This window comes from Parasteatoda tepidariorum, chromosome 9 (genome assembly GCF_043381705.1).
Source record: "Parasteatoda tepidariorum isolate YZ-2023 chromosome 9, CAS_Ptep_4.0, whole genome shotgun sequence".
Taxonomy (NCBI): Eukaryota; Metazoa; Arthropoda; class Arachnida; order Araneae; family Theridiidae; genus Parasteatoda; species Parasteatoda tepidariorum.
Window position 1 is genome coordinate 48,027,085 of NC_092212.1, and position 15,325 is coordinate 48,042,409.

Sequence of the window (15,325 nt, forward strand, 5' to 3'; positions counted from 1 at the left end):
TCTGAATATCACGTTGCAAGGCATCCCAAATATGTTCAATAATGTTCATGTCTGGGGATTTTGGTGGCCAGCGGAAGTGTCTAAATTCAGAAGAGTGCTCTTGGATCCACTCCCAGACATGAACATTATTGAGCATATTTGGGATGCCTTGCAACGTGATATTCAGAAGATATCCCCACCCCCTCTTACTCCCACTGGTTTATGGACAGTCCTGCAGGATTCATGGGGTCAATTATCTCCAGCACTACTTCACACATTGATCGAATCCATGCCACGTCGTGTGGCACTTCCACGTGCTCGCGGGGGCCCTACACGATATTAGGGAGGCATACCAGTTTTTTTGGCTCTTCAGTGTATATTCTATGTAGTTCTCTTCCACGCAAGATATATACTGTACCATACATACATGAGACACACAGGAATGTCAATTCATAAGACGTCACAAATCTGTACTCTTACAATTTATCCCTCCAGCAACAGTTGGCGAAAAAAAAAGTACAGCTATTTGATAAGATCGGTTTGATAAGTTTTCTAGTTCCGAAAAGCAAATAGTTTAGAGGAAAAAGTTTCTTACTTCCAATTTCATACAATAATAAGCTCTAAAAACGGCCGAACAAAAGCTTAATAACGAAACAAATCTCCTTCTCACACAACAATACAACCTGGGAATTAATATAATTATTTTTTTTTTTGACAAACAAGAAAAATACACCACGCGTAACATAAAATTTTGACATCAGACTGAACTAAATTTTGAGGTGATAAGTTCGAATATGTCATTTATTTTGAAGCTATTTTGGCGATTCATAAAATTCTTACAAAAACGTGTTTAGTGCTGAATAACCGAAATATTTAGCTTACACAAATGGCGACATTAGTATGGCACAGAAGGAAAACGCAGTTAGTTATCACTAGAGAAGTCTTGGGTTCTAACCCTGCGTCGGCAGAATTTTTTCCTTAATTCCCAGTGGTGCCCTTATTTAATTTGAGAAATTCTGAAGTACACATTAAGGGTGTCTAATTAATGATGATTTTTTAAATGATTTTGCTAGCAAGAGTAAAAAAAAATTGCTAGACCCTTTTTCTTAAAAAAAAAGAGAAAATGCATAAAATAAAGAAAATATGCCATTTTGAAAATATTTCAAAATTTAAAGTAAAATTTAAAAAAATAAAACATTAAAGAAAGGGCTGGTAGTTGAATACAACCTCTATTTGGGATTTTTTTTCTGTAAATTAAATTATCAATGCGTCGAATATACAAAGATTCAATGCGTCCATTCAAATTTCAAGAGCATGCGTTTAAGAACATGCGTTTAAGTTTAGTAATTTTATAAAATTCAGATATGATGGGGAATTCAATATGTTGATAATTTTCAATGCGTTTCATATCTATTTTCATTTCAAACTGATAGTTGTTGCAAATTAAATAACAATGAATTTATAAATGTCATGAAATATTCGATGCAAACTATGCAAACTGAAAATATTTTTGATTAAAATTAAAAATAACCATACCATAAATTAATTTCTATTTTTGCAAACTGAATCATTAAACATTAGTACAATTTTTTTTTAAAAAAAACCTCCTTTGTCAAAATTTTTCAAAGCGAGATGAATTTATAACTTTTACAATTTTAATCAACAGGAATTTTTACGAAATTTTTTTATCAGGAATTAAAAAATCAAATAATTAAATCTTGCTTTTGCATAACGAAAATCAATCTTTTAAACAGTTCCAAAGCAAAGTAATGTCAGTAATATATAAATTCTGAAAACGCCATGCAAGAGATATTTATTTTTATCAGTATGGGAATTTATATCGTATAAATTTTGTTTGACTTTTGTTTTTGAAAGAAATCTTAGAAACGTGCTTTGAATGTTATAGCAGTGAAAGAGATATAGCACGTCTTATGTTTACTTGTAGAGCCTAAAGATATGAGGTTTCAAATATTCAAGAAAATATAAAACATAAATAAAACAATTCCTTACTTAAACATAATTAACTTGGGGAAAAAGAGAAAATCATGTTTAGAAAAGTTTACCAAACAGATTTTTCGTTTCTTGTGAAAGTGGCGTAACTGCATATTTTTAAAATGGTATGAGGCTGCATTTCCTATTAATTCTGCTCACCACTAATTGGTAAACATTATTTTTTTACCATTATTTTTTTACTGCAGACCTTCTTAGCTTCAAGTTTTATATTTTGATAGTTTTCTGAAACAAAAACAAAATGTGACGTAAAACAAAAAAATTGAATAAATTAAAAGAAAAAGAACAATTAAAATTTCAGTACCATTCAAAGTAACTCATGTAAACGTCATAAATAAAAATGGCTCTTTTGCCACGTTAATTTTAAATTCCGTATTTGCATTTCCGTGGCCTGCAGGGATGTGTATACATTATTTTTCACTACAGGCTTAGCAGTTATTAATTCTTGAACTAAAACTATCGAATGTTAAATTTTATTTCAGCACACTCCCTGTACATTTCTCGTCTCTGCACATTTTATATAGGAATTGGTGTCAGTCGATTTGGTTTTGATTTCTTGAACTTGAAATCCTGCGGATAAAAGATACCAATGAGAAAACTCTGTATCTCAAAATCTGTTCATTTTCTCTAAATTTCAATTACTCATTTCCCATATAAAAATGATCACAATGTGATAAAATTTATAGCGTGTTTCAGATTCTATGGGTAAACCATAAAGCTCAGTAAGTCTTACCAAAGGGCTTTAGTAACGACTTTCGTAAAATTAACAATAAAATATGGTTTTATTATAAGTGATAAAATTTTTAAAAATGGGTTATTTTTATTATTGAACCTTAGCGCATTTCGCCGCAAAAAATATTTATTCATATAAATTTGCAGTTCAGTTCTGTATTTTTTATGTGATATCTCTGTAACTCAAAATCTATTCATTTTAAAACATGGGGCACATGGGAACATTTGATCAAGAGGATTTCAACTACAACATATCAAAATTTAAGGGATCTATTTCCCATATAAAAACTATCAGAATGTGATTAAATTTATACCGCATTTTAAGGTTTTATGGGAAAAATATAAAGCTCAGTAAGTTTTACCGAAACGCTTTAGTGTGATAGTGGTAAAACTAACAATACAATAGGGTTTCATTACATGTGATAAAATTGGAAAATTTGGTATTTTTATCATGAAACCTTAGAGCATGGAATAAAAAACGCTAAATTTACTACCCAGTTTTGTATTTTTTACCTAATGTGTAGTAATAAGAGCTATAATTTTGAAAACCAGAATTTTTCGGTAAACCTTTACCATATGAACGGAAAATTACCATATGAATGATTTAAATATGCCGACTGTTCTGTGTAGGGGTTAGGGAACTAGCCTTGCATCATAAAGGTTCTGGGCCCGAATCACGGGCAAGGCATGGAGGTTCTTTCAGTCTATACACTATCTGTCCTTACTGTGGGAGCAGCGTTGACCCACGTAATATGGTGCCCTTGAAACTGTGGCCAACAAATATGCTCTTCCGATGTCTGTATGACCAAAGGTCAGTCTCCAGGTGGGCATTGGAAAAAATGATTTTAATACTGTGCTTTTTGCTTTTATTAACAAGGAATTGTGATTTTTTACCAGAAATGCCATTACCTTACATTTCTGGTAAAAAACCACAATTCCTTGTTTCGGGAATTTATTACAACTCAATTTTCGTCAGCTGTACGTTTGTAAATAAATAAAAAAATACAGATTTTTCGTTTTCTGTTTTATTTTTAAGAAGATTATATGCAAATAATGGGTTCACGCAATCAACTGTGCCAAATAATTTATCGTAGCACCGAGTATCGATGCTCTTTTTAACGTTTTCCATATAAAATTTTGTCAATCCAATTTTATAATCGATTCATATCAAGCCTACTTTGTACTTCCAAATTGGCCAATACTAAATAAAATTTTAAAGCCCTAAGCGATATCCAGAAAAAAAGGGTGATAAAATATTAGCTTCGTGCAACAGTTTATTTCTTTCTTTTAAAAAAAATCTGGAAATGCCTATCATTTTTTTCCTTCCTTTTTATTTAGAAAGGAAAAAAGTAAAAATATAGAAAGTGCTTTCAAAAATTCGATTTATTTCAGCTAAAAAAAAGCATCCCAGCTTTTTTTCTCACATCCAAAGTTCGAGTAAGAAACCCAATTTGAGTTAAGAAGGAAAACTTATTCATTTTCTATCGATCGTAGTGATTTTGGGAAAAAAGTTCACAACAACCAGATGCTTTAAAAGGTTTGAAGCTTTAGAAATATAACTCTTTATCTCTTAATGATAAACTATATTTTAGGAATTGTATCTTGAGAAAAGTATAATTCATTCTCAGTATTCTTCTTTTTCTGAAAAATAAAACCTGTTAAATTTATGGAAAAAAAACTGTCAGCTGATGTGCCAGAATAAAATTGTTTATTTCACAGAAAAATACTGTTATTTAAAAACGGAAATCTGTTTTTTTAAGAAGAAAAGCGCTTTTGTTTTAACAAACAAAATTCTTTATTTTAACAAAAATATCACTGCTATTTTTATAAAAAAAAAACCTCATTAGCAGACGAGTGCTCTATCCCTTGAGTCATCAAGGCTCATTGTACAAAAGAATGGAAACACTTCAGTACTAACTCTACGTAAAAAAAAATTCCCTTAGCAGCTAATGTTTCGGAAGATTTTAAAAGGCAAAAGTGTTAGGACAATTTGAAGGATTATGCTTGAAAGATTATGCCAACACTTGTACCACGTAAGCTTTCTGAAACATTTTCGGCTTTAAGAAAAATTGTTCACATAGAGTTATTACAGTAATATTTGTATTCTTTCAATTATATTATCTCCTGTACATCTAAAAGCATATTACAAGTGAAAGAATACATTCCCTACAGCTTTTTAGACTTTGCAAACTTAAACAGCTACACTCTAAAGAGATCCGGATCAAATTACGGTAAATATTATTAACAATCTAAATGCATTATCCATGAAATCCACTTTAATTTAATTTAATTTAATTAAAATCCACTCTAAATCCACTTTAATTTATAATTTTACTGTAAATGTACCGGTCCTGAGTGCCAGTACTCAAAATTTTTTGCAGTGTATCAATCTTTATTCTATCAAAAAAAAAAACTTTACTAAATGCAAACTTTTTGGGGGAACAATGAGAAAAATGTTATGGTCAAATCTTCCAGGAAATGGTAGAATTTACTGTGGTTCTCTCTTTATGAAAATACCAGAAAGCTCGGTAATTTTTAATGAAACTCTTTGTAATGATTAACAATGAAATTAACAATAAAAATTAACAATGAAATACAGTTTTATGATATGTGACAACATTTTAGAAATTTATCATGATATCTTAGAGCATGATGTAAAAACCATTTGCTCTTTCATTTTTTTTTTAATTTTTATTAAATGGGTAGTAATCAGAGCGATAATTTTGAAAATCAGAATTTCCGGTAAATTGTTGCTATATAAGCGGAAAGATTTAAGAAAAAAAAAAAACGGTTTGAATACCGTTTATTTTATTTTTATTAACCAGTATTGTGTTTTTTCTTATCAGAAATGTCACGACCGTAATACGCTACTTTAACTAGAATTTTTTCTATGTGTACAAGTCTTTAAAGATTTTGCAAATGCAGGCATCCGCGTTTTTTTTTTTGCATAGATGTGTTTTGTTAAATATTTTTAAAAGTTCATTTTTGAAGTTTCCGAACCTAAATAAAGCTAGTTTGCATTCATACAATGACCATTTTTAGACATTAATATTTAGCGTAGTGTGTGAAAACCCGTTAAATAAAAAAGTATCATAGGATCGTTACCACATTTCTTTTTTGCGCAATTACCGCTCGTCTCAACGAATTATGATTTATACAATAATTTTTCTTCGTAGTATTGCAAAAGTGAATGAAGAAAAAGTTGAAAATGTAAAGATTTATTATTTGTCTAAATCACAAAATTTACCGTTCCGATTTGAGTGCTGAAACAATCTTGACTTCTTATAAACTTCTTTTGATTGTTCGTGTTTTAACAAAATTATTGCACAACTTGTGAGAAAGAACTGACATAAGTACTAATTCTCTTTATAAGCTGTTCAAAATATAGTTTCTTCTTTTTTTACTTATTAAGTTATACAAAAATTATTTGCAATATTTAATGTATATTAGCTTAAAAACAAAAAGGATTTTAATAAGCAACATATATGTTAAGTTGATACAACGTACTATTTTTACAGAAACTGAGCAAACAAATAACAAACATCAAGTATATTGTGTTTCTTTCTCTACTCATTTTTTTAAGTAGGAACAATGTATGTAAGGAGTAAATTTATACATTATGTGTAAAAAATATTTATCCGAACTTGATGTTTTATACAAAGGAAAAAATTTGAATAATTTTAACTTTTAGAATTTATTTATTTATTGAATATATTTATTGAATTTGAATTTATTTGAATAATTTTAACTTTCAGAACTTTAGAAATCTGACTATGAAAAAAAATGAGAGGACAAGTCTGACTTGAAGTAAGGTAATGGAGAGGCGTATATTTCCGCAGAAAGTAAAAATAAGATTTTCATTATTCTCGAAAAGTCCAGAACAACAAATGCAAGCAGTGTCACCCAACTTGTTTTTTAGAAGATCAACTACTTTAAAAACAGCAATTTTTCCTCGTAGACTAAGTAAACCCTTGACATAACTTTTAGATTCGAAATCATAGGAGAAAGTAAACTCAGGAAAGAAACTATTTATTTCAGTTAACGAAAAATGAATGGATCAGAAAAAGAATATTCTGAGCTTCAAAAAAAGGCCGAGATGTAAAATATTCGGATGAAAAGAATAAAACGTTTAAGAAGCGAGTCATTCAAATTTATTTAGGTTCCGAGCTGAAAATGTATGCAGATTTTTACCTTACAATTCATTTATTCAGATTTACAATTCCATCGAAGTCTCATCGAATGTAAGTCTCAACTTTTAAGTGCTCATCGCCACATAGTTGTATACGGTCATCCCAACGAGTGCGTTTGCTCTCAATTGTACAGTGTCTGCAGCAGAGTTGAGTTTTTGACGTCAAAAACCTGTCAAAATATTACAAAACTGAAATGTAAATTAAACCGAAAAAGGGCTTCTATAGTCCTTGCTCTAAGGTATCAGTGGCCAAATTTTACAACATTTACCACATTATTAAACCATATTTTATTGTCAATTTTTTTAAACGCTTTAGTCATCAAGCTTTTTGGTGTTAACATAAAGCCAAAAATATGGTAAAGGTATATATAATATTCTGATAGATTTTACAATATTTTTTTTCAGTGTACTTTCTAAGTTTTATAATTATTCTATTTATGTACTTCTTTCCACCAGGCGTAATCATATAAAGTTGAAACAAAAGAAATTTAGAAAATTTAATGTTAAAAGATATTTTTTAATCAAACAAAATATTTTAATTTGCCTTCATAATAAAATTGTCTATGCATGAAAGCCTCATTTTTTTTCAGCAGACAAATGAGAAAAATCTGTTGAAAAATAACAAAACTGAAATGTAAATTAAACCAAAAAAGGGTTATTATGGTTCTTGCTCTAAGATATCATGATAAAGTTGCAAAATTTTACACTATTTACCAAATTATTAAACCATATTTAATTGTCAATTTTTTTAAACGCTTTAGTCATCAAGCTTTTTGGTGTTAACATAAAGCCAAAAATATGATAAAGTTATATATAATATTCTGATAGATTTTACAATAATTTTTTTTCAGTGTACTTTTTACGTTTTATAATTATTCTATTTATGTATTTTTTCAACCAGGTGTAGCCATATAAAAATTAAACAAAGGAAATTTAGAATATCTTAATGTTAAAAGATATTTTTCAAATCAAACAAAATATTTGCCTTCATAATAAAACAGTTCATGCATGGAAGCATCATTTTTTTCAGCAGACAAATGATAAAAAGAAAGTTAAGTTTCCAGTAAAGTAAAAGGAAATAATCAGACATATAACTTTGCCGCAAGGAAGAAATAGGATTCTCATTTTTCAACGGCCAAAACTAAACAAGCAGCGTCGTAAAACTCTTTTTTTTTCCAGACACTCATCTAGTTTAAAGATAACCATTTTTCATCCTAGACAAAGTTAACCCTTGACATTGCTTTTAGTTTCGAAACATGGAAGAAAGCGAAACTATTTCTTTCAGGTAACTGAGATGGAAAGTATCCTGAAAAGATATTTTCTGAGCCTCTGGATAGTCTACCAAAATAAATCTCCCGAATATACAAAAATAGAAGAAACTTATATACTGTAAAAAATTCCAAATCAAATATCTATAAAAAATACCAGCATTTAGGAGTTCCGTACTTTTTATTGTAGACTCCATTATTGCTTTAAAATTTTACGTAATAAGAATCTGATATATTTTACTCTTTATGCTAAATTTTACACTAAAATGACTGAATCACTGTATTTAGATAAATTTTACTGTAAAAAAACGGATAACATTTTACGGTCAAAATGGATTTATGGCGAAAATGAATTTTGCAGTAAACTTGATTTTACTGTAAAAGGGGTTTTACAGAAGCTGCAATAAGGTTACCAGTACTTTTTACCGAATTGAACTGAATTTTTTTTACAATGCGCGAAGTATTCTTCATCTAATTTAGGCTGAATATGAGTCATGCATGAGTTAAGCCCGAGTTTACGCTCATCTAGTTTAGAGATGACCATATTCATCCTTGTTGAAGGTGACCCTTAACATAACCTTTAGTATCGGAACATGGAAGAAAACGAAACTATTTCTTTCAAGTAACTAAGATGGAAAGAATGTTGATAAGATATTTTCTGAGCTTCCGGATAGTCTACCAAAATAAATCTACCGAATATACAAAAATAGAAGAAACTTATATACTGTAAAAAATTCCGAATCAAATATCTATAAAAAATACCAGCATTTAAGAGTTTAGTACTTTTTACTGTAGACTTCATTATTGCCTTAAAATTTTACGTAATAAGAATCTGATATATTTTACTCTTTACACTAAATTTTACATTTAAAGTACTGAATCAGTGTATTTAGATAAATATTTCTGTAAAAATAACGGATAACAATTTACGATAAAAATGAATTTATGGTAAAAATGAATTTTACAGCAAACTTGATTTTACTGTAAAAGGGATTTTACAGATGCTGGAACAAGGTTACCAGTACTTTTTACCGAATTGAACAGAATTTTTTTTTTACATTGCGTGAAGTATTCTTCTTCTATTTCAGGCTGAATATGAGACATTCATGAGTTAAGCCCGTGTTTACGCTCATCTAGTTTAGAGATGAGCCAGCCAGGTGGCAGAGTGGTTAGCGTGCCTGACTGCGAAGCCAATGGCTGCGGGCTCGAATCCAGCTCTGGGCATGGATGTTTCTCTCTCTCTCTCTCTCTGTGTAGTCTCCTGATGTGTGAATGTACGAATGAGGCCCACCCTATGAATGGGTATTTGAGGCAGTGTGGCGTGGGTAATGTTGCTCGCCTCCGTGACTTTGGCTCACAGGTGCCCACCGGGTAACGATAAATGAGCAAAACTTCCGGTATCTTCTTAGGTGAAGAACGAAAGTTCAGTGCCTGCCGTAATTAAAAAAAAAGTTTAGAGATGACCATTTTCATCCTTGTTGAAGGTAACCCTTTACGTAACTTTAGTATCGAAACATGGAAGAAAGCGAAACTATTTCTTTCAGGTAACTAAGATGGAAAGATTCTTGAAAAGATATTTTCTGAGCTTCCGGATAGTCTACGAAAATAAATATTCCGAATGTACAAAAATAGAAGATACTTATGCATTGTCAAAAATTCTAGATAATATTTAGAAGAAGATTGCCGGTACTTTGAGTGTCAGTACCATGAACTCCATTATTACAGCAACGTTCCCATCGATGGCTGGTTGATACGAATCCACATCCGGCTAGCACCGATCACAATGCTGACGTGAAATATGCTCAGTGGTAGACGGAACATGGGTTAGAGTTCCTGTGCTGTCAGGCTAAACGTGGGAGATTCATGTGGTCTTCCTCTCCATGTAACGCAAATGCGTGTTAGCTCCGCCAAAAAAAAGTCATCCAACAAGGACTACAGACAAAAAACTATGATTCTGATCTAGGTTGAATATGAGACCTAAGAATTTTTAATGAAAATTTCTAAAGAGCAACATAAGATTTTCTAAATTAATTCTACATAAAATTGTGAAAAGTAGACATATTTATGTTGTGTTGGAGATTTATTATCAATTAATGTTTAGATAGTTTCGTTTAAGATAGTACAGATTGTTTTAATTGTAATCTTTTGATTTCTGCAAATATATACACGGGTGATTCCATTCAATAGCTTAAATGACCATCGTACGCCCCTAGAGGCGTATTTCTATTATGTACTTACTTTTCGTGCCTTCATTGTTATAAATTGCTTTCTGCGACTCTAAGAAATACATTTATATAGTAATTTTATTTTGCGAACAACTCGATGAGCTTGTCAAGTTAGTTGCCAAATCATTAAATAACTATAAGAGCCATTAAAATTTCAAATGCAACTTTTAACAAAAATTATTAGAAAACATGACATTTTGAAAACATAAAAGCATAAATGTTAAAATTATGGCCTACTGTTGTATGGCGTGATTTAGCTTGCGAAGTAATCAATTTTAATAATACAATAAGTGGTCGAAAAGCAAAGGTTAAACATCAATAAGTTGCTTACTTGGTGAAAATGGAAATTATAAAAAGTCTTGAACTTACTCTAGAAGAATCTTAAAATAATAATGATAAAAATGATAAATAATAATGAATAAAATGATAATAATAATGATAATATTATTGATAAGTAATAATAATAAATAATAATGATAAATAATAATGATAAATAATAATGATTAATAATGATAAAAATTACAATTCATGTTTAAATGAACGACTTCCAACTTCAAAGCATAGTAGTGCACCATTTAGGCGACCATTAACTTTAATACCAATGAACCACTAGCAATTCGAAAATTCCTTGTATTTTCCGAACGTCTATGGTTTCAACGTTTAGTCGGTCTAGTAGCGTACTGTTTAAAAACAGATCTTCTCTCTGCAACAAATATTACTGCCTATGTAACGATGACCAGCATGTGAATGATGAATTCTGCGAAAAGCAACATTTCAACCACTCCAGAGAAAGGGTCCTGGCTAACCCTTTGCTTTCCGACCCCAAACTTTGCATGGTTAGGTAAATTTCATCTCTCCTAACAGCTGTGACTATTAGTTTTGTAACAGCCGAAAAGACAACTCTATATAGTTTTTGCCATCAATCTGATTAGTTTTATCTTAAACAATGCTAAGCCATCTCTGTATTTTCTACGACACATCATTGGCATCATCACAACATCACATTTTCCCAACGTTTATGAGAAGTTCTTAAAATCGTGTATTTTGTATGTTTCCGGCTCTTTCACGTGCTATCCTAATCAAAATTCTTGATGGCTCCATCAAAACTTTTTGATGGTCAATGTTGGTTTCAGTGCAACTTATGATGGTTCAAAGTCTTTTGATGGTCCCCATCACCCAATATTCTCCATTATGCGTACATGGTTTTTGATATTCCAACAAACTTCCAACATTCCATGATGGAAAATGCTACTTTAATACTATGATGGTTAGCAATCAAGAGAAGTTTGATTCTCATGGACCAACAATCCATGAAGATCTGTGATGGTCCAACTGTACATTTTTATGATTGTTTAATGGGAATTCTTGTTGGTTCTCAGGAATATACCACCAAATAAATTTGTTTTGCCTTTTTTTTTATGTTGGCCCAGCAAAAATGAATCTTATTTTCTACATGGGAGTGATGGAGGTTCATGATCGTTTCAGCATTTTATCTCTAAAAAACTATGATGAAAAATTTCCGATGATTCAACATGAACAAATCATCTAAACAAATTGCTATTCTTACGTTGGACCATCATGAATCAGTCCGAGTTTCTACTTTAGGGCGATGGTTACTTATATTGTCTACCATCAAGAATATAATGGTTCGTGATGGAATTAGTGATGGTTATCGTCAAGATTATGTAGGTTCATTAAAGGAAAACCATCAAAAACTTGGACTCTGGTAGAAGTGCTTAGATTGAGAGTGAAATAGTTGTTTCGAAATAAAGTTAATAATGGTACAGACATTTTGCTAAAATAAAAATAATCTTAAATTTAAAAAAAACTAAAAATCCGTGGTTTTGAAATTTTAAAAAAGTTATAAATCGGAAAATCAATAAAAAATGCAAACCTGGCAGTTGCTATTAACGCTTGCGTCTGAAATATTCTCTATCCATGTATTTGGTCTCGACATCAAACAAAACAGCTCCTTTATCTTTAATTTATTTCGATCTTTGACAGTTAAAATTAAAATTCTTTCCATTTAAATTAACTGAATTCTTCTAAACCTAGTTTTCCCTGCTGTTAAACAGCGTTCGAAAACTCTAACAGCTGTCATTGGGGAAATGAAACATTCTTTTGCGAAACAATGTTACTTTTCTTAGTAAAAGGGTTGCCTGAGGTATAACTAAAAGATACTTGTCTGAATTTGTAATTTAATTCCATTAATGACATCACGTTTGTAAAAAAGAATTCCTGACATGTGACACCTGGAAATCAACATACCGTTCTTGTTTTAATGATTTTGTTACTTATATTGCTTGTGGCCAATATTTCTTTCTCTAATATTTCTTTGAGGCTAATATTTTTCTTATTATAAAAATAAATAATTCTAAAAAGTTTCATAGAATAGACTTTTTTTTAGTTTAAAATTACTTAAAAATGAAATTCCTCGTTTTAAATTTTATTTCTTTAAAATTAAACATAATACTTAAAATAAAAAGCAAGAGTAGGAAATCAAAAATGTTTTTATTAATAAACACTGATGAAATTACCTTACAGCTTATTTTATTAATAAGAATACGAAGAATATTTCCCAAACATTTATGAGCCAGTCATTTAAATGAATGAATTGATGAATAAAAAGATGTGTAGAAACATTATAAAATGTTGATGATTTATAAGAAAATGAAATAAATTTGACTTGTTGATTCGCACCATTTTACTTAAAGACTAAATGCTTGTATTAATGTTTGAAATTGTATGACTTATATAAGTTTATATTGTTAGACAGTTTTAATTAATAAGTGATATAGAATTTTGGGATATATAAGAAATGAATTTATTTTCCAAAGGAAAATACTTGTGTAGGTTATAGTTTCATTTATATAAAGCTAAACAACTTGACAAGAACGCAAATGATGTCACAGAAGCAGACATAGGACAGTTGCATGTTTATGATGAAGGTCCTTCTTCAGTGTCGAAATATAGATTTAAGCACATAATCTGTTTGCGAAGATTCTTTCGAAGATGATACTGACGAAGATTCTTAATTATTGAGTCTATGATCTCTTGTCTGTTTATGTGACATAATTTGTGCTTTTTTCATTCATTTTTTGTCTTTTCCCATTTCTTCTCTCTTTTCCATTGTCACATTTTTTTAATTTATTTATGTACAGCATAAACATAGTCTATTCTTAATTTGTATTGTTTTTATTTGTTTATCAAACTTGATTGCTCGTTATAATTTGAATTTGAATAAGGAAATAATTGTGTTGATAAACGAGTTAATTCTTTTTTTTCTCATACATCATGAGCGTTGTATTCAAAACGGATTTTTTTTATTAATATAAATGGGCTGATTTTCGGCCATAAGAAAAATTAAGTTATGAATTTTGTCTTAGTTTTGGTAAATATAAATAGAGTCTTAATCTCCACAATCCCCGTGGTTCTCAATTAGCTGTTGCTGCAATGCTACTTTTTATATAATTAAAACTATTTAAAACTCCGAACATTCAAAACTAAAAGTCTGTATTTTCCTCTATTTGCAATCGAAAACAAACTACTGAAGTTTTCAGTTAGTTTTATTTTGAAGAAATTTAAATAGATTTCCACAGCTAAGAATTCGGTAAAGTTTAGACTTTTTAAAAAATGTCCCATTCAAAACTAAATACTATCCACTTTAAACTGTTTTTTAGAAACTCAATTGGATTCCGTGTCCCACGTGACTGCTGACGTAAGTTTTCAGTCTCAGATGACGTCGAGATTTCATGTTTACGGAATTAATGGGATACAACGAAACCCCATTTTAAGAGAAAAAAAAATGGAAAGTAGTCCGTTGCATTATACTGAGTAAAAAGAAATTAAATGAGTCGTGGTGTTTTGATGCAAGTCGTCTCAGGTGGTTCTAACAAACACTGTAATTTTGTTTAAATAAAGTGCAAACTAAGAAAACGAAAAATATTTCTAATTCCTTTCCACCAAAATTTTCCATTAGCACAAACAAAATTATTACACCAGAAAGAAATTATCATAGATAAAGTAACATTTATATTAAAATTTAAACTATAACCGTATTCTTTCAACTGGATCTTGCTAATTCTGTCCCACTCTTTATCTTAACTATTTTAATTCTTAAAAAGTAAATAAAGCATTTTTAGTTAACTTACTATTTATTCGATTTATTTTTCTAATCATTATTTTACAAATAATCGGGGGAAAAATTCTCGCCTCATTCGTGTTATTCTTGCTACTAATAAACTATATACTGCTAATAAACTTAATATTGCAAATAAGAAATACATTGCTAATAAACTAACTTTATATTACTAATAAACAAAAATTATCAAACATTGTTAAATTATAAAAAGGCTGCAAAATAATAACGAGAAGAAGCAGTTAGCTGAATATCAGCAGTGCCATTTTAATTATAAAAAAAGCTTTTCAAGCATTAAGCTAAATTGTTGAGAATTTATCAAAGCTTCATTGTTTAGAAACATAATTGAATGAACAAGAGTTTAAACGGATTGAGGCATGGCCGTTGTAATAAAGGGTAATTAGGAATTAACCATTTTTTTTCCTAAAGATAAATCGCCAGTCTCTGGACCCATTTTCAAACCAAATAATATCTGGACATCTACTAGATGTTAGAACATTTTTTGTAGATTCTGTACTAGTGTCCAGGAGAGAAGAACATCTGGTATTCTGATTTTCTCAGAAAAAATTTTATTTTTACGTAATAATGCATTTTCTGAAAAGTTGAATAATATTTGTCGCTCAATATTGTTTCAGAATACATGTATATGCAGCACAGCTATCGTTTGATATGTCACTTAAAATTTTAATTTGCTAAATATTGTTTTGTTGTTTTAAACTATTGCCATAGCTCATAGTGTTTGGACAGTTAGGCCACTCTTTAAATGAAAAAAAAAATAAATAAA

At 30.0% G+C, this 15,325-nt stretch overlaps 1 long non-coding RNA gene across 1 annotated transcript in view; it reads right to left on the reverse strand.

The window, feature by feature from the left end:
* Positions 1-6,849: 6,849 nt before the first annotated feature.
* LOC122271836 (uncharacterized) overlaps positions 6,850-15,325 on the reverse strand; it is a 22,109-nt gene continuing 13,633 nt past the window's right edge. The window contains exon 2 of the long non-coding RNA XR_006226625.2: positions 6,850-7,080. This is a non-coding gene — a long non-coding RNA (uncharacterized lncRNA). The remainder of the gene's footprint in view (positions 7,081-15,325) is intronic.